General features: G+C 36.9%; 1 protein-coding gene across 8 annotated transcripts in view; it reads left to right on the plus strand.

Moving 5' to 3' along the window:
* Positions 1 to 20,155, plus strand: part of LOC124362172 (F-actin-monooxygenase Mical) — a 194,167-nt gene that overhangs the window by 69,822 nt on the left and 104,190 nt on the right. The window lies entirely within an intron of this gene.

Here is a 20,155-nt window from a genome sequence, read left to right on the forward strand (position 1 = left end):
AGATTATTATATAGCATATAAACCCAAAACCGGAATGTTAAATATTACTTTATGTTTTAAGGTGGTGCAGTCGATTTTGGTAGAGCAAATTTTTAGCATTTTGTAGTCACAATCCTTTAAGATAACCTTCTTGAAGACAGAAAAGTTTGTAGACATTTTAAGTAGTTCTTTTGGGACATTTTATAGTGAGGCCCCAATCGAAAACTACTGAAGATGAGAAAATGTTCGATGTTCATTACATTCTTCGTTACTCCGTTGTAGCCTGTAAGCACACGAACAATATCAACTATACACTTGAACATTTCCCGAAGCTTAAGTGTTATATAGGCATCACGAGTTCGATGATTGCGCATGTCATTTCATAAGACTTGGCTGAGTGTTATTTATCGTTTTTACATTGGTCTTGTGGGTAATGAACCCTTATAGCAACGAAAACGTCATAGCATTAAACAACTTAGTAAACCCACTGAGCTAATTCATATGACATAATATTAACACACATAACCTAACAATGCTAATACATACATAATATATTTTCATGGCTTGCAGTGTAGATTTTGATTATTTAAACGCTGCTATGAAACCCAACTTAACGAACTGAGATACATTAATGTATCCTGTGCCATGATATCTCGTGAAATATTTCAGACTTTAAGTTTGCATCAAATTTTATTCCTATACAGAAAAGAATGAGTTTTATCATATCACGAGAAATATTTTATTTGTAGACTTTAAATTTTGCATCAAACTTCATTTCTACATAGACAAGAATGAGTTTTACGATGGTGCATGTCCAATCATGGAATTTGGCTGAGCGTCATTGAAGCCTATCACTCAGTAGGTTTGCGCAACATCTCTTTTGTCTGCAGATAATTTTAAAAATGTATCTTCTGTATGATTGTCTCTCTCTCTCTCTCTCTCTCTCTCTCTCTCTCTCTCTCTCTTTCTGTCCGCAAGGCAAGAATGAAATGAGCCTCAGCGGAGCGTATTATGCGTTATTGAAGTCTGCCATTCACAAGGCTGACAGATTTTCTGTCAACCTGGGGGTTTAAATATTTATTTTCTGCTTTTCTGTCTGTTCGCAGGGCATCTCAAAAATGAGTTTGAGCTACGGACTTGAGCGAAGTTTGTTATGTGACACGTGGTGTGACCCTTGCTGTAAACACTCATACATATTTGTTTCAGTTCTAATCACTTTTATCAGACTTATAAATCTGATGGCCTTTTTGTCATTGCAGTTAATGCAAACAAAGGAACTTGGATTAAACAGAAATTACGAGGTTTATGATAATCTTATTTCCTACTTAATTGTTAAGATTATATATTTTATGAGAATGCTGACATTATTAATTTCATTTAATCTTAACACAAAAGATTATAATTTTGTCAAATTATTACGTTTTCAATTTGGAAAATGGCTAATGAAATGTTTATGTTGAGTTGCTGCTGACGTAATGGAGTTTAGGGGTGTCGACCGTGTAAATACCCAGTGGTAAGGTGAATATAAATGGCATATCTAGCCATCGGTCATTTAAATGCCTTTAACAAGGGAATTTTTAGTTTTTAAGCTTTTACAACACTTTTTGTTGTTTTGATGAAGTGTTAAATGTACAAGAATCAGCACACAGTGATTTGATGCCTTAAATTTAAATTAACTAATAATTTAACTTTCTAAATAAAAAAGTACATCCGAGTATTTTAAAGTATTAATACTTTATTATACTGCTACTGTCTTCTTTAGTTATTTAAAGATATTTAATGTTTTTTTTATTAAGAGAAAACGTTAGAGAAAAGCGTTTTATTGTTTTAATACCTGTATATGCTGAAGCATTGTATAAGGCTTGGTAACATATCATTACAGTGGTGTTGTACTTGTACGTAGAAAAATACCAGAATGATAGTAGAACTTAATTTGTTATGCGGTAGGAACAAACTAGTCCGTAAGTCAATTTTACTTCAAATTTTCTTGTTGCCACCATGGTTACCCATAAGACAAATGTGAGAGTGTACACTTTGCGCTCAGCCAAATCCCATGGAGTGACACCCACCGTTATTGAACTTGATATTGAATATAAAGAAATTAAGCTTTGTGTAACATTTCAAGGCTGTAGGTAAATTCCTTCTCAAGATATCGTGTGAAAAACATTGACAGAGAGAAATAAAATATTTCCAGCACCTCGAGTAGATGGATTTAGCTAATTCTTAGTCAACTGGGTACTAAAGTTTTATTCATAATACACATTTTTAAATACTTATACTGAAGCTTCGCCTTAATGACTACAAAATAGCAACAACGGATATGTGGGAGGAAGCGTTGTCTGCTACTTCCAAAGCAATAATAATTTAAATACGTGTGAAAAAATTGTTCAAAGAAGATGAAATTCCAGTGTTTCAGAACTTTTTAGATTAGTTGGGTTAGACAAATTTAATTATATTTCTTTGTTTAACTTAATTGCTGCTCCAATTGTACTCTCTGTTAATATTAATAAACCTGCTCTAAGCACTCTGAAAATTTAGTTTCCATACATTTCCAAGGTTTAACTTGGACCGAGACGGGATTTTTAATACTTATTCAAAATACTCAAGTATTTATGTACATTGTGTATGTACCGGTCATTGCTAAATACCTGGGTATTTTACATCCCAAGTATTTATGTACATTGTGTATGTACCGGTCATTGCTAAATACCTGGGTATTTTACATCCCAAGTATTTATGTACATTGTGTATGTACCGGTCATTGCTAAATACCTGGGTATTTTACATCCCAAGTATTTATGTACATTGTGTATGTACCGGTCATTGCTAAATACCTGGGTATTTTACATCCCAAGTATTTATGTACATTGTGTATGTACCGGTCATTGCTAAATACCTGGGTATTTTACATCCCAAGTATTTATGTACATTGTGTATGTACCGGTCATTGCTAAATACCTGGGTATTTTACATCCCAAGTATTTATGTACATTGTGTATGTACCGGTCATTGCTAAATACCTGGGTATTTTACATCCCAAGTATTTATGTACATTGTGTATGTACCGGTCATTGCTAAATACCTGGGTATTTTACATCCCAAGTATTTATGTACATTGTGTATGTACCGGTCATTGCTAAATACCTGGGTATTTTACATCCCAAGTATTTATGTACATTGTGTATGTACGGTCATTGCTAAATACCTGGGTATTTTACATCCCAAGTATTTATGTACATTGTGTATGTACCGGTCATTGCTAAATACCTGGGTATTTTACATCCCAAGTATTTATGTACATTGTGTATGTACCGGTCATTGCTAAATACCTGGGTATTTTACATCCCAAGTATTTATGTACATTGTGTATGTACCGGTCATTGCTAAATACCTGGGTATTTTACATCCCAAGTATTTATGTACATTGTGTATGTACCGGTCATTGCTAAATACCTGGGTATTTTACATCCCAAGTATTTATGTACATTGTGTATGTACCGGTCATTGCTAAATACCTGGGTATTTTACATCCCAAGTATTTATGTACATTGTGTATGTACCGGTATTGCTAAATACCTGGGTATTTTACATCCCAAGTATTTATGTACATTGTGTATGTACCGGTCATTGCTAAATACCTGGGACAAGTATTTATGTACATTGTGTATGTACCGGTCATTGCTAAATACCTGGGTATTTTACATCCCTGTACATTGTGTATTTACATCCCAAGTATTTATGTACATTGTGCTTATGTACTACATTGTGTATGTACCGGTCATTGCTAAATACCTGTATTTTACATCCCAAGTATTTATGTACATTGTGTATGTACCGGTCATTGCTAAATAAAGGTTTTACATTTAATCCCAAGTATTTATGTACATTGTGTATGTACCGGTCATTGCTAAATACCTGGGTATTTTACATCCCAAGTATTTATGTACATTGTGTATGTACCGGTCATTGCTAAATACCTGGGTATTTTACATCCCAAGATTTATGTGCGTCCTCAACAAATCTCCGTAAGACGTCCACCGAGTTTTCCTTATTCGTTGTCGCCTGTGGCCTTCCAATGGTAGGTCAATCTTTAATGCTACCTGTCTCAATGATGTATTGTTTTTCCTATAGAGTAGATTTTGTAATAGAATTTTTATCCTGAAAAGTTGCATTAAATAAATTACGTGTTTCTTCCAACGGTCGAATGCGGTCACCAGAATCACGTCGTTAATAACGCGATTCTTACGCGCTCGCTTAGTGACAAAGGGTGTAAAGAATTCAGAAAAGTAACAAACAGATCATTTACGGGAATTGTAGTTTTCAGCTACTACAATCGTACATCTGAAAAACTAGCAAACAGAACTAGCAAATTCATTGCTGTCATGGGTAAAACTGTAATGTAATTGTTATTGTTGAAATGGGCAAAATTATAGAAGGATTATTTAAATATTCCAATGTTTTCGTAGGAATTCCCAAATCAGATAGCAATAACAAATTGATTATCCCTGTGAAATCCCTTATTGAAATATATTAATAAGGAAAATAACTACTCATTAACTTTAATTACATGGTGTTTGTTTATTAACACCGGTACGGTACTAAATTGTTCAGTTTAATTTTACAGCTTATTAACAAATCTTTGAATAACCATAATTTTTTAATGAATGATCGTTCTGAAGTGCGGCATTCTTTACTTGGCCAGCTCTTTAAAGTAATGTCCATATCAATCTATGCTTACAGTAATTATGTATTGATACCTCGTGGGCCAGTCTTCCGTCGGAGGTACAAAGTCAGTAAGAACGATAAAATATTGGTTTTTAGTTTCAATTGAATGTGCAATGTTTTAATCCTGTAAACCATTGTTGAGAATTAATAACACAAACATTAAACCGTCACCAGATTTTTCAGTACCACGTTATAGCTGCCATCTTGTAACTTTAAGATTTATAAAGAAATGTACTGGAAAAAGAAAATGATGCTTGATAATAATAAAATAATTGAGAATTCGATTTTCTCAAATTGGTTGAAACTAACAATTTGTAGGCGAAGAGCATATCTACACAATATGTGTATTGTATAAGTATTGTATTGGTACCAATCTTAGTTTAAATTGGCTAAAAATTATGGCAGTTCACAACTATTTCTCCAATGTTACTGTATATTATTCCAAACACTAGAAAACGTATCCGATTGTTTCTGACATTCGTGATCTTATGTTTATTTCCCGTAAGTATAAATATTTCTGACATAAACGTTATAATTTTAGTGATATAGAATGCAGTAAATTGTCATTATTTTGGTTTATTTTAGCCTGTTTGTTTGCCTTAACACGCAACTGTTCACAGAGTTAAGTCTAAATATTGGTTTTGAGTCAATGTTTTAACACTGATTGGTAAGGACTAAAGACTTAGTGTAGCCGTATTTTTAAAACTATTATTGAAATTTATTGGTAATTTTAATAAATCTAGCTTGATTTCACATTATTTACGACACCTTGTAGTAAATATAAACACAGATTATATTAAAATAATTTTTGACCTATTATGTAATTTTTTGAATATTTAATAATTTATGTCAAAATTCTTTCACACACTTTACATTGTGAATTTAATATATCGCCTTTAAAATATAAATTCACAGATGAACAAAAGAATATATTGAATATACAAAAAAATTGTCGGCTTATTTAAACTTTTTTCTGTTATTATAATTTTTGGAGCACCGAACTTAAAGATTGAGAACATTGCTGAATGAAGCTCTGTCTGTCCTGCGGATGGGCGGTATGGCAATGCAGAATAAATCTCTGGTTGGTGAGGCCAAGTGGCAGGCCCTAGGGTTGAGAAGGATTGAGAGAGAGAACCAGTTACAAAACAGCGCCTATTCAAATCAAAGGTATAACATAAACTCGGTATGCACTGTACTAGTACCAAAACTAATTCATGCAAAACAAAATTAAAAATAACTGATAAGTAAAAATAGAAAGTCCCGTAAGGTACGAAAAGAAGACTGACCCAGAAATATATCATACATTATGATCCCTTACATCAGAAGTGTTGCATGGAGTGCTGTGTCGTAATGCCTCAAAAATAAAAAGGTTAATTTTTAATTTTTGTGACTTTTAAGTTTAGTAACATTTGCCAAAAAGATTATGAAAATGCTACTAACACATTCAACCAGTAATTATATTAAAGTGATAAATATATTATATTTCATGCTGCAATGTAACTTTTCTGTGTATAATCATGATTTTAATTTGATTTCAGACATTTCATTTGTTGCGTGCATTAAAGGTGTTTGAACGTTTATTCATAATGAATACAAAAATTTGTATCCGGAATGTTAATACATAAATGTGTGCAGGTTGTTAGAAGATGGCACTATGTATTATATAGCTTTAAATATGCAAGACATATAAAAAAGTCCAACAAGTACATCTTTTATAATGTAGGTGACAACTTGGCACCTACAGTCTATATATAACAGTAGTGACTGAAGTACGAGCTGGCAACTGTTACGTGTAAGTGAGCAATGGACTCGTCACATTTCGCCTTGCTTACAGCTGTGGCCCTCCCAGTCCTTGTCCCCATCGAGATCAAAGTGTTTCACTCATCAATGACCATCACGTGGTCCACCAATCTTCCGTCTGCGGTACCTGAATCTATAAACCACAGTAGTGACTGAATTACGAGCTGGCAACTGTTACGTGTAAGTGAGCAATGGACTCGTCACATCTCGCCTTGCTTACAGCTGCGGCCCTCCCAGTCCTTGTCCCCATCGAGATCAAAGTGTTTCACTCATCAATGACCATCACGTGGTCCACCAATCTTCCGTCTGCGGTACCTGAATCTATAAACCACAGTAGTGACTGAATTACGAGCTGGCAACTGTTACGTGTAAGTGAGCAATGGACTCGTCACATCTCGCCTTGCTTACAGCTGTGGCCCTCCCAGTCCTTGTCCCCATCGAGATCAAAGTGTTTCACTCATCAATGACCATCACGTGGTCCACCAATCTTCCGTCTGCGGTACCTGAATCTATAAACCACAGTAGTGACTGAATTACGAGCTGGCAACTGTTACGTGTAAGTGAGCAATGGACTCGTCACATCTCGCCTTGCTTACAGCTGCGGCCCTCCCAGTCCTTGTCCCCGTCGAGATCAAAGTGTTTCACTCATCAATGACCATCACGTGGTCCACCAATCTTCCGTCTGCGGTACCTGAATCTATAAACCACAGTAGTGACTGAAGTACGAGCTGGCAACTGTTACGTGTAAGTGAGCAATGGACTCGTCACATCTCGCCTTGCTTACAGCTGCGGCCCTCCCAGTCCTTGTCCCCATCGAGATCAAAGTGTTTCACTCATCAATGACCATCACGTGGTCCACCAATCTTCCGTCTGCGGTACCTGAATCTATAAACCACAGTAGTGACTGAAGTACGAGCTGGCAACTGTTACGTGTAAGTGAGCAATGGACTCGTCACATCTCGCCTTGCTTACAGCTGCGGCCCTCCCAGTCCTTGTCCCCATCGAGATCAAAGTGTTTCACTCATCAATGACCATCACGTGGTCCACCAATCTTCCGTCTGCGGTACCTGAATCTATAAACCACAGTAGTGACTGAAGTACGAGCTGGCAACTGTTACATGTAAGTGAGCAATGGACTCGTCACATCTCGCCTTGCTTACAGCTGTGGCCCTCACAGTCCTTGTCCCCGTCGAGATCAAAGTGTTTCACTCATCAATGACCATCACGTGGTCCACCAATCTTCCCTCTGCGGCACCTGTGTCACAGGCGCACATGGGTTGTGATCTAAGACGCTAATAACCCAACCCTGAAGTGACAGATGTGTCGTTGACAGTGTTGTGTGATGTCAGTGCCTCTCGGTATTTCATGGCTCCTTCAATGAGTGTTTGGTGAGTGTCACAGATAAATAACTACTGTGGCAGACCTCTAGTAAGGCTAGAGCTAGCGTTTTATATCAGACACATAAACCTTGTGGTTATATCATTGTCACACAAGTAGATAAAGAGATAGAAAGTTTTTACTTGTAACCAAATAATATGTCTGCGTATAGCACGCTAGTAGATGTCGAAAAATCTAAATCATGAGACCATTCTGCTCGGACGAAGTATATGAAATAGATAAATAGATTTAATTTTAAAAGCATTGAAATTATTCACCAACTTATATTACAATCAAAAGTTCCTTTCGGGTTCAACCTTCGTGAATTTATACAAAACTTTTACTCTTTGGCATTTCTGATGAAACATCAGCTGTGAGGATTGGCTTACTACTCTTGTTGTGATACTTCAGATGCACATTTACCAGATGTCATTTCTATAGCATGTTAACATAGAAATAAAAAATGTCCTCCTCCTTAGACTAATAGTCTCGGCTCTCTAACCGAAATATCACGGGTTCAAATCCCGGGGAGGTCCAATCATGTACTTTGACGATAAAAACCAGTGCACAGCGAAGCCGGCATAGCTAAGACGCTGAGGCTTAAATGAGATTAATATATGTATTGACTGTGTAGCAGGTTTTCATGGAAATGTTGAAAAAATGTTTTCTCAAAATAAAACCTAGCTAGATGGATTTATCGCCCCCAAATCCCAGGCATACCAAATTTCATGAAAATCGTTGGAGCCGTTTCCGATATGACACATTATATATACAGGCTTTGTAATGTTTTATATATATATATCATTTTATATACATACATATATATATATATGTATATAAAATGATCCTACAAGCTAGCTTCTGAAAATACCCGCGTATACGTACATATAACTAACTTCTGCTGGCGTTAGGTACATTTCTCAACCATCCAATGAGGGTTTACGTCACCCCAATACAGGCAGTCATGTCTGTTGACAGTTCCATTCAAGTTTCTTTATCAGTAAATACGAAGTTTATTGAAAGATTCGGAGCATACGATATTCCGTATTTTACCGTGTTGAAATGCGTATATTATCACGACGGAAACTTACGATTTATTTTCTGCACGTGTATGGCTGGCTCTCTCATCGTATAAATGCAACTAATAAACCGGATTTCTAGTGATCTTCTCTGCTAAATTTAAACATCAACTTTTTTGTCGTATCTCCTTGCAAATCTAATCCTTCAGTGTAAATGTTTTAGTCAGGTTCTCCCCAGTCTAGTTTCACAATCACGGTATCAATGTCAGTGCAGGATCAGGAGTGCAGGGGTGGAGTGCAGATGGCACCGCGTGGGCTCACACCACTCCCGCTCGCTTGACGCAAACAGGATGCTTATAAATAGACAAATTCCTCTTCTCTCTTTATTTGCTCTTTGCTGTACACGCTTCTGGAATGTTATTGATTTAGCTACTCTTTGTTGTTGATTTAGCTACTCTTGCTGTGGTCTGACCGATCTCAATCAGGTGCACTTGATGTCAAAGCCTCGTCACATGAGAATGTTATATAACAAAAAATGCCCCTAAAAATAATAATTTACCTTTTATTTATAAAAAATAATGTTATAAGGTATTCTACCATGTTATATGTTTATGATGTTTATATGTACACTTGAGATATGTATTTTTATGGGTTGAAACGGTAACTCACTCTTCCTATGAAAATAAACAAAGTGGATCATATTTATTCTATCTTTATTTTCTATTAAAATTTTCTTCGTTTTTCAGAGAAATTTAAATTTTGTAATGTTATAAATAGTGCATCCAAAATGTCTTTGTTGGTATGTCAAAGTGGTGACGGCGGATGACGTGTTTGTTCCTGGTTACTGGCCTTGATAGTTGAATGTTGATGCTATGCTTGTCACAGAAAGATGGTTGTAGCACGGAATGCGGCTTGAATATTGCTCAAGTTCCGCCGGAAATGGGCGCAGGCAGACTAACTTGTATGTCGGTAACGTGTTGGCAAGCAAAAGGTCTTGGTCATATAGAGAAACTTTCTCTAATTCTTGAACTAGATCATTTAATTCTTTTTAATATCATTGTTAAGGCAAATTGAAACAAATTAGACAATTATATGTAATTATGTAAAGTATTGCAATCCACTTAAACATGTTTTATACCTCTCAAATGTTCTGTATTTCAGACCGCGGAAGTTCTACAAGAGCTTATTCTATGATTGTTCATTTATTCACAAATTAATTATTTTTACTTACACAACCTGATCGTTCACCAAGATTGCCAATTATTGTACAGGATATTGATAAAATAAAATAATAATATTCTTTATTTCATAAAAACAATCAATACATTGCATTGCTACCATCAAACAATTGTCAGTAAATATATAAAAGTAATGATGGAAAAACAGTGATTCAGACTCATACAAAGTTAAACTTTTGGTTCACCCTTTCATAGTTAATTCTTGACATTAAAACCAAAGTTTTGTGCCAATTAGTTTTTTATTCATTAATTTCCCCAACGACTTACCGTAAACTCGGCAACCAAGTAATATAGGCGTTTGAGACAAGCTCTGAATTGTAATGCATTGTGTTGGAATTTCTTATGACGACTGATCAGTCTGACACCAACGTGTAAGGGCAAGCGTTCGAATTGGTAGTTCTATGTCGTTGAAGTTGTCCTCTCTAGATTGTTAACGGTCAACCCTTGCTCTGAATAAAAAAAACATCTTCGACATACAATACAGGTCACCTTGAAGAGATTGAGGCAGGGCAAAGTCAGCAATCCTAGTTCCCTGAAGGCATTTTTACATAACTATCTAGATTTCATTTTTGAGATTATTTGCACTGCTTATTTTTGTGGTCTAAATACTCTACCCATCCTCAAGACTCATAGAGAACCAAAATTTTCCAAGTTGCGTAAAGCACAGATGGCTGAGGTAACTTTAGAACAAAAGCTGTTTATATGCTCGTTCCAGATAAACAGTATGTCCCCAGTTACTTTGTGGAATCTTCATCCTCCAAGAGAACCTCATCCACCATCACAATAGGAGAATTTGGATTCAACTGCTGCCGATTACAGAAATAAAGAACACGAAACTTGGAATTATTTGTTTTCAAATTTATCTTAGAAAAATTTGAATGCATGAATTGAGAGAAATTTGACTTCCAAGTTTTATCTTGAGAAAGATTTGATGCAGAGAGTCGTATCATTCACGTATTTGAACCAATTTCCCATCGTGGATTGATGAGATCAGCTTATCGTTTAAAAAGAAGAAAAAGTATTAGATCCAAAAATCGATCCCTTTGAGACTTCAAGGCCATTTTGACTTTATTCGGCACAACATGCGATGTCTGAAAACACGCTCTCTATCCATGTGACAGACTTCGAGTGTCTCATGTGTTACGCACAGTCAAAAGTTTGGAAAGATCTAGAAATATGCTATGCACATGTTCTCTTCTTTTCAAGTCATCGACGACTGTTTCCGCGAGTGTTGTGTCCGCATGAATTGTGGATTTATATTTTCTATATCCAAATCTACTTGAGCACAACACTCCAAATTGTTCCAAGAAACTTTGAATTCTTTACTAGAACGCTTTTTCAAAAATTGGCAGAATTTAAATAGGACGGTAGTTGCCGACTTGGCAAGGATCGTCCTTCTTGAAAACTTGTGTTATTTTGGCACTGTACAAGTGTAAGAGAGAGTGTGTTATTTTTGTGTGTAAGAGTGACGGAAAAGTGCCATGTACAAAGTAGAAATCGATGAGAGGCATGATTGGAGTCAAAGTATATTTAGAGCATCTTTTCAGTGGCCAGACTGACATCCCATCGGTAGGCTATTACACATTCTTTTAGGATTCAGTCTCTGTGTAGCGGGCCTGCCTTCGCCTCGCTCAGTAGTCTAAGCCATAGATGCCGTCGGCTCTTTTAAGTTGATAATTTGGGAGCGATGTTCTTGAAATGATAGATCTAGCAACGCAACAGACGAAAAATAATTTATAAATTTATTAAAATTTTCTAATGGATCTTCAATTAACTTGGTTTTATTTTTGGAAATTGGACCCTTTGACAACTAGCATTTTTGAAATGTTTATTATTATGCTCAGGCTGATTTTGAAACGTTGCAATGATTAATGCCTTAATAGTACGGCATAAGCTTTTGTGGGTCTTATAACTTTTTTGTAAATAATTTTTAAATTTAGATAAAAAATTTAATTTCTTTATTGTTTATTCGCACAAAAATCGAATGATAAAAACTTAAGACTTTCTCGTGACTTTAAAATACCAGAAGTACCCCAGGTATTTTTGTTATTATTTAATTTGAACTTTTTAACAGGGCAACACATGTCTATGACTATTAAATTCCTGTGCTTTATCTGGGCAACTACATTTTAAGATGCCTGTTGAGTTTTGTGATGTTTCCTGGGTGAACAACTGTCCGTCAGGTTACCGTCGAGGACACGGTGTCAAGTGTGTATACATTGACCCATTGACCAGAACCTCCCGCACTAAAAGGTTAGAGATAGCCGCACTAAATAGAGAGACTGAGGTGTTTGAGATGTTTGTGACAACGTTTCCGATGGCTCTGCTTGACTTCACGGTCACTCGAGTCGGCGAGTTCACAGGTCGTTTTGGACCTAAGGACGAGCAAGTATCATGGAACCGCTGGGTTATGGGCTCGGTGCAATCCATAGTGTTGATATCAAAATTTATGCTGTAATTCGGTGACTTATACAACCTAATTAATACAAGTTTTCCGTGTGGTTTTAGAGATAATTTTACACCTTCTGCTTCGAAGTCCAAGTCTCAGGAATTATGTATTTTAAGTGATTCAATATTCAAATGGTTCAGTATTCAAATTGATAATAACTGGGAGTAATTCCGGGAACAAGAACTTGGTATTTCACAATTTATTGTCGAGATGACTGAGCTGTATTTAGCTAGTATGCAGTTCGAGAGGTACAGTAAAGCTTGGGGCTAGGCTAAGTGACAGGCTGTTCAAATTAGAATTTTTTTAAATAAAATTATTTTGTAGCACTATTCTTACAGAGATGTTGCGCGTTCTCAAAAGAAAAAGTAAACATCGACAGGGGTTTTCAGTATATTCTGGTAAATTTAGAATCTATATTTGAAGTTTACAAACATAACGTAATATGAAAAACATTGAAAAATAGTAAGATGAAACCTCTGAGAATCGTGTGCATTTTTTACTAACTATGATGGGTTTATTTTATAGCACCTATGGTTTCATCTTAACTAGAATCCAACAAATTGATTCACAGGACACAAGATAGTTAGTGATGTAGAAACCTCAGACCTACAGCGTCAACAGGCTCTTTGTAACTTCCCGACTCTGAGACTTCTGAAATTCACTGGCTCTATTACCTCACCTCTTGACATCTTCTATCGTTTGAAAATATGGCATATGGGAATAGTTAAAATAGTGAAAGATAGTTTTAATTAACCTCTAGGATCTCATGGTATTTGTTCTTCTATAAGACTCGTTTGTAAATTACTGACTTCTGCCTTTTATCTGGCCTATTGGAGCTTCTTGTTATAGAGTCCCGGCTTCTGTGAGCCTCCATCCTCGGTGATGTTTCAGCCTTTGGGAACTCAATGCGTCTGAAAGGCATCACTTTGAATCCTAACCACCATGTTTTGCTACATAGGAATCCAGGACGTTCTGTTATTTAGATTCCTGTTTTCTTTATCTACCTATCCTCTGAGGTCACAATGATTATCCTGGATAGACAATCAAACAACAGAGTATCTTAGGTACATACCAACTTCAGTTCTAACTTCAGATTAATAATATATTCAGATAAAAAGTTACCTATTTAACATTTTATACCACGAAACTCATAAATTTCCTATGTTGACTCCACAGAAAAACGAATTAGTTTCTCATGTCTTTTTAATTAACTAGATTACTTAACTTACATTACTTATTGTTTTAATATTCCCGGGGTATTTTGAAAGTTTCCATCCCTCTTTAGATATAGACCTGTACAAAGATCATGTACTAAAATAGGATGTTACATAGACGTGCATACTAATTCTTCCCGAGGATGAAGATGTTTCGTATTTACTTATCAGATTCCCCTGGAAATGTAAATATTTTGAATCTCCTCATATAATTTTTCAATGTATGTATGTATCAGCTGAATGTCTGCAGCTAGGCTAGCTAACTCATGTGGTGTGAGAAGCTAGGACCACTTGAGGTGCAGAAGGTGAAGGAGATCGTCCACCTGTCTTATAACCAATCAATGGGGTCAGTGTTGTGCCGCTTCTGGTGATGAAGATTGTCCTCTCTTGGTTCCAGGTCTCCTCACTAGTCTATTTCTGTTTTATGTTGCTGGTAACAGTAGGAAATATGATGAACGGTTTGGAGACAGTTAGCTCTAAGTTAAGGAGTTTGTGCCCCGACCTGATGTCATGTGCCGTGTGACGCCTGCCAGGTCTACCTGGTGACAATGGGAAATATGATGAACGGTTTGGAGACAGTTAGCTCTAAGTTAAGGAGTTTGTGGCCCGACCTGATGTCACGTGCCGTGTGACGCCTGCCAGGTCTACCTGGTGATAGTGGGAAATATGATGAACGGTTTGGAGACAGTTAGCTCTAAGTTAAGGAGTTTGTGGCCCGACCTGATGTCACGTGCCGTGTGACGCCTGCCAGGTCTACCTGGTGACAGTGGGAAATGTGATGAACGGTTTGGAGACAGTTGGCTCTGAGTTAAGGTGTTTGTGACCCGACCTGATGCCACGTGCCGTGTGACGCCTGCCAGGTCTACCTGGTGATAGTGGGAAATATGATGAACGGTTTGGAGACAGTTAGCTCTAAGTTAAGGAGTTTGTGCCCCGACCTGATGTCACGTGCCGTGTGACGCCTGCCAGGTCTACCTGGTGACAGTGGGAAATGTGATGAACGATTTGGAGACAGTTGGCTCTGAGTTAAGGAGTTTGTGGCCCGACCTGATGTCACGTGCCGTGTGACGCCTGCCAGGTCTACCTGGTGACAGTGGGAAATGTGATGAACGGTTTGGAGACAGTTAGCTCTAAGTTAAGGAGTTTGTGACCCGATCTGATGTCACGTGCCGTGTGACGCCTGCCAGGTCTACCTGGTGGACAGTGGGAAATGTGATGAACGGTTTGGAGACAGTTAGCTCTAAGTTAAGGAGTTTGTGCCCCGACCTGATGTCACGTGCCGTGTGACGCCTGCCAGGTCTACCTGGTGGACAGTGGGAAATATGATGAACGATTTGGAGACAGTTGGCTCTGAGTTAAGGAGTTTGTGGCCCGACCTGATGTCACGTGCCGTGTGACGCCTGCCAGGTCTACCTGGTGGTAGTGGGAAATATGATGAACGGTTTGGAGACAGTTGGCTCTAAGTTAAGGAGTTTGTGGCCCGACCTGATGTCACGTGCCGTGTGAGGCCTGCCAGGTCTACCTGGTGACAGTGGGAAATGTGATGAACGGTTTGGAGACAGTTGGCTCTAAGTTAAGGAGTTTGTGGCCCGACCTGATGTCACGTGCCGTGTGACGCCTGCCAGGTCTACCTGGTGGTAGTGGGAATTATGATGAACGGTTTGGAGACAGTTGGCTCTAAGTTAAGGAGTTTGTGACCCGACCTGATGTCACGTGCCGTGTGACGTGCCAGGTCTACCTGGTGGTAGTGGGAAATATGATGAACGGTTTGGAGACAGTTGGCTCTAAGTTAAGGAGTTTGTGGCCCGACCTGATGTCACGTGCCGTGTGACGCCTGCCAGGTCTACCTGGTGGTAGTGGGAATTATGATGACGGTTTGACAGTTGGCTCTAAGTTAAGGAGTTTGTGACCTGATGTCAGACGCCTGCCAGTTGGCTCTAAGTTAAGACCTGATGTCACGTGCCGTGTGACGCCTGCCAGGACCCAGTGGGAAATGTGATGAACGATTTGGAGACAGTTGGCTCTGAGTTAAGGAGTTTGTGACCTGATGTCACGTGCCCGCCTGCTCTAAGTTAAGGAGTTTGTGGCCCTGATGTCACGTGCCGTGTGACGCCTGCCAGGTCTACCTGGTGGTAGTGGGAAATATGATGAACGGTTTGGAGACAGTTGGCTCTAAGTTAAGGAGTTTGTGACCCGACCTGATGTCACGTGCCGTGTGACGCCTGCCAGGTCTACCTGGTGACCCGCTTGGCGTCTCGCCTCTCCGCGACCCGTGCCCGTGTCCATGCGTCACACTTCACACAGTAGCCAGTAGTACACCACGGTCCCGGTCATTCGACACGGTCACAGTCATGGTCATACTCCAGGTTAGTCGGCGTCCTCCCCTCTGGGTCGATGTCACGCCACGTTCTATTATTAAGGCAACTTTTGCATTTATTAAAAAGTATACATTTTTAAATCGGTTATAAACTAACTTCGTGAAATCCCAGAGACTTGATGTTTTAAAAATATCTCAGAACTATGGGGTTACTATGCAATAATAATAACATAATCTTACATATTTATAAGTAAAAATAAAATTATAAAATGTTCACATCGGTTTTGCTGAAGAGTTTTTTAAGATGTTTTAGAACTAACCATGATGGCAAACAGAAAAATGACCAGAATAGACAAATTTGTTTATTTTTGGATACTGTGCAGGTTAATCATGTGAATGTGAGTTACCAACAAATTAAATCTGATATTATTTTATTGGATTGGTTGGTGTTGTATACAGTTTCAGGATTTTAACTTAATCTGTAATGTTGTCATAGTGAGCAGGTTTTTTTAATGTGGAGTGTTACTAGATTGCTACACAATAATTGGTCGTAGTATGAATTTCGTTGTTTGAATGGAGCACATTTTATTATCTTGCTTTTTTAGTTGTCAGTTATATACAAAATGTGTAATCAATTTGAAACAATCTTGGCAAAGACTAGAGATTAACTATTTTAATTTACATTCTGAAGCATGGTTGGTGACTAATCATGCACCAATTATTCTTTCTTACGTCCTAAATCATGGTTTAAATTTTAAAAGCATTTTCATATCCATTAAAATTCATTATCAAACTTTTTTGGTTCCATTGTAACTGTAATATTAATTTATAAGGAATTATAAGTCTTTAGTCCGCTTTACACAGCGATTTACAATTTAGCTTAGTTAATTTAATTATTTTTAATTGTGTTTTTTTATATAATGCAAAAAACGCATACTTGTCCATAAATTCATAATCTGCTAAAAGTAATTTGACACTGTTATAATAGTTTTTTTTTATTTCATTATTCGCACTTTGGGACTTTTGCTCATACAAAAAATTATCATGTTATATGTTTAAACTGCTTTACTACTTTTAACGGAGTCAGGATTACAAACAAGTTTTCAAATACAAGATTTTTATTTTGTTATTTAAAACATGAACCCTTGGTGAAAAATATGCGCACCAATTAAAAAAAAACCAGTCACCATAAAATCTCCTTAAAACCGCATGAAAATAAAAACTCTATGACGAATGCATAGGAGTTATTTAAATCGTACAACTTTTATTCGATTTTATTCCTTCAAAGTTTTCTTAGGAAATATTTCATTGTTATGAGAATTTTGGCCCACTCTACATAATTGCAATAATGTTATTATTTTAGAATTGTATGAGGTACTTGATAATAAACCATTACAAAGATTAAACTCACTAGCTTTTGATACATGATAAACTACTTTAGAGTATTTACACGTCTATTTAGATTTCTATGGTTATCGTTATGAATAGTATTAGAAATAGTAAATACCATTTCAGATTGGTTTTTATCTAATTGCAATAAAGTTATAATGTTTTAATTGTTTGAAATATTTTATAGGATACAAGTATGAATATCGAACTAACAAGCAGATAGACATTAGAGTACTTTGATTTTTATGTAGTGTTTAAGTTTATATGCATGGATACTAAGTGTTGTAAATTGTTTATACCATCTTAAATGTATGAGTATCCAATATGATACAGTTTGCATTGTATAATTTTAGGACTAAAAGTCAATAGGCTATATAGGTAAATAAGTGTACACTTTTAAGGTCCAGATATGTAGGTCTGCTATTAACTGATGGCTTTTAAGAATAATTTTAAGATAGACACTTTATAAAAATAGTGTAAGAAAACCCATACATTAATTTCTTAAAGAAAACATTTTTGTATGAAATAACTTCCCTAATAGTAAAATAAGGGAGGGAAGTGTTAAAGTATATTGAAGTACAAAAACTACAGTAGTATAACTATTAAGTATCAAATTAAACAGTTAAACGTAATCTATAAAACGTTAAATGAAATCAGAATTCGAACAGGTTTTAAACTCATCTTGTACATTTAAACGATTGAGTTATGTTTTTATTTTTTGTTCACCGGAATGTATGATCTGTCACACAGCTCACACACAGTACTTGACCTGTTGGTACAACATAACCTGAGGTAATGTTTATGGATTTGTTATTACATGAAGTATTTTATGTGAGTCGTTATGTAAATTGAGGAAACTTTCAAGGTATTATCGAGAAGCATTTATAAATAACACATTTATTTTAATGATGAATCCCAACAGGATACTTCCAAGGGAGACTCTATTTGTTATTTGCATTGCTTCCTGTATTGACATAAAGCTGATTTTACATCGAGTATTGCAATAAGGGTGTTCTGCTTCTTTGTTGTATCAAAGGCTGTGTTGATTAACAAAGAATTTATTAGTTAGTTCTTCTAATTTTTGTGCACGACAAAGACCAGTATCATAATTTTCTCTCGATTCACCAGTGTCTAATAGTGTGATCAAATTCATCTGTCTTTGGATTCATGTTCACACATTGAATTCATTAGTTACAAAAATTTCAGACCTCTTTATAAAGAAAACAGTAGAAGATGTTACCATTTTTGTTCATTTTACTGCTTGCTAGATTAGCGGAAGCTCACGAAGTACAGCGTGAATAGTGAACTAAGCATAGGTTTGTAGAGGGAGGTTTTCTCTGATGCACTTCAAGCTCGGATGCTTCTATTCTTTTGAAACACAATTTATGCTGCTGACATGACGACACAACGAGTCAATGATAGTCTCGTTGACATTTCGTCGGAGAATTCCTGTAATTTCTATAACGTTTGCTAACATTGTAAGTATCTGGCAGCATCCCTGATTCTCGGTGCGGCGCGGCGCGGCGTGCCCACACTGCGTGTTTACACTGAGGGTACGGTACGGACACAGTGAACTGCCTCTGCCGGTGTCAGTTAACTTCCTGCCCCACCCTCGACGTTACGGCGGGTGATCGCCCGCTCTCGTCTACCGACCGGATAATGGCCCAAAACATCCTGGTCCTGATCCTGTCACCTCCCGTGCATCATACATTGTGTTTGTGGTGGGAAGTTTCCTGCCACGATTTCAGTCGCTGAACTTTATCATTACGACCGGAGTGCGAGCTTTTATCACAACCGTAGCGATGCATTATGAAGGAAAGTCAGGTTTATATAGATAAAAAAATGTTTATATATTTGAAAAACATTAACTGAAAACTGCCGAATATTACTTTATACAAAGATCATTAAAAAACAGCTATTTCTCAATCTTAATAAGTGTTCTTCCAATATATGAGAAATTCTAAGAAAATCTAAGATGTAGAATCTTGTGTGGCGAGGAAGGTGGAATTTCTCTGTACCGGTATTAATCTTATCACACTTAATTCTCACGGTATGCAAGTATATAAGACGATTTCTACCCTGTGGAAATATCTGAAGGGTCATTTCATGAACAGCCAGCCAACACCGTAACACGTAACCATAGCCTAGCGTGTCGGGCGGACTGTCGTGCCCTCGTGGCGGCAGCACGCGAGCCGTATTGCGCACTTCCATCTCTCTCGGGCGAGTCGGCACGGGGATGTCCAGACCTTGTTTGCTGTCACGCACTCTTCTTCCTTTACATTACTCGCATACATACTTGTTTATAAAATGTTTACAATAAGGAATTGCATTTAAAAACTAAAAATATAGTATATGGATTTATTTTACGAGTTTATTACATAATCACTGTTTTAGGCTATTAGTGATTTGGCAGAAGTATAGAGCACTATCGTACTAGTTAAGATTTTTAAAATGTTGAATTATTTTAGATTTCTAAGTTTCTTAGATGTTGTGTCCTGCATTGCTAAATCATCACTTTGAAATTTAAATCAAATATTTTAGCAACAGTATTTACAAATAGGTGTAACTCCGGTTAGTTGTAATTTTAATAGTGGTTCTTGTGAACTTATGGAAGAACAAAGTTACTTAATCTCCGAATACATTACTTT

The sequence above is a fragment of the Homalodisca vitripennis genome, chromosome 1 (assembly GCF_021130785.1).
Source record: "Homalodisca vitripennis isolate AUS2020 chromosome 1, UT_GWSS_2.1, whole genome shotgun sequence".
NCBI classification, from domain to species: Eukaryota; Metazoa; Arthropoda; class Insecta; order Hemiptera; family Cicadellidae; genus Homalodisca; species Homalodisca vitripennis.